We start from the raw sequence: 1,456 nt of genomic DNA, 5'->3' as shown, positions 1-1,456 counted from the left end.
TGTATATGGAAATCCAATTTTCCAAGCACTATTTATTGAAGAAACTCTTCTTTCCCTCATTGAATGGTCTTAGCACTCTTGACCAAGATGTATGGGTTTATTTGTGGGCTTTTAATTCTATTCCACTGATCTATGGTTCTGTTACTTCTATTCCACTTATCTATGGTTCTATTACTATATCAATGGTGTTTTCAATACTATAGCTGTACAGCATGTTTTGAAATCAAGAAGTGTGAGTTCTCCAACTTTGTTCTTCAAAATTGCTTTAGTAATTTTAGCAGTGACCTCTTGTAATTCCATATGAAATGGAGAATTGTTTTTTCCATTTCTGCAAATAAGGCTATTGCAATTATGATTGGGATTGCATTGAATTTATAGTTCCCTTTTCATAGTATTGAAAGCAACCCCATTTACAATAGCACCTAAGAGAATAAAATAACTAAGAATAAATATAGCCAGGGACATTAAGATATACAATGAGAACTATAAAACAATACTTAAAGAAATTAAAGAAGACCTAAAGAAAAGGAAAGATATTCCGTGTTCATGTGTTGGAAGACTTAATAAAATGTTAAGTCTGTCATGTTGGTTTCAGGGGCCAGGGGTATGCGGTGAATAGAGAGATAAGTAGAATGCTGCCTATGGGAGTATATTCTACTGTAGGATTCTTTTCAGCAGTTTGCAACAACCTCACAATCAACAATTACCTGGTTTGGAAGAGTTTTAATGCTCCAATTAGATCCCCACAGAGATCTGTCTTGTTATCAGACCTCCCCCATCCCTCAGTAGTATGTTGCTTGTGGGTGTAGCCTCCACTCAAGATGCCTACTTCTTAGCACACAGTGGCCTCAGTCAGAAGCCGTTTGTGCTGGCCAGAATGGGGTTCAGACAAATCTGAACAATTGCAATCTTTTAAAATTTGTTGAGACATTTTTTTGTGACCTAGCATGTGGTCTGTTATGTTATGTTATGTGCTGTCAGGTCAGACCCAACTCACAGTGACCCCTCCTCGGGTTTCTGAGGTGGTATCGCGACAGAAGTAGATTGTCCAATCTTCCTACTGAGGAGTGGCTGGTGAGTTTGAACCGCCAGCCTTCTGGTTAGCAGGCAAGTGCCTTAGGCACTGTGCTATAGCTTCATAAAATACTTCCAGAATGTCTTCTAAAGTGGCTACACTATTTTGCATTTCTGCCAGCAGGTGGGAGCTCTGGTAGCATAGTGCCTAAGGCATCTGACTGCTAACCAGAAGCCTGGCGGTTCAAACCCACCAGTCACTCCTCGGAAGGAAGGTTGGGCAATCTACTTCCGTAGTGAGACTGCCTCAGAAACCCAAGGAGGGGTTGCTATGAGTGGGGTATAACTCGACGGCACATAGCAACATAACAACAACCAGCAAGTAATGGAGAGCTCTATCAGTCTGTATCCTCACCAGTATGTGGTTTTGTCAGTATTTTTT

This window comes from Orycteropus afer, unplaced genomic scaffold, assembly GCF_000298275.1.
Source record: "Orycteropus afer afer isolate SDZICR_OR568_19922 unplaced genomic scaffold, OryAfe1.0 scaffold00679, whole genome shotgun sequence".
Lineage (NCBI taxonomy): Eukaryota > Metazoa > Chordata > Mammalia > Tubulidentata > Orycteropodidae > Orycteropus > Orycteropus afer.
This window is presented reverse-complemented; position numbering follows the sequence as displayed.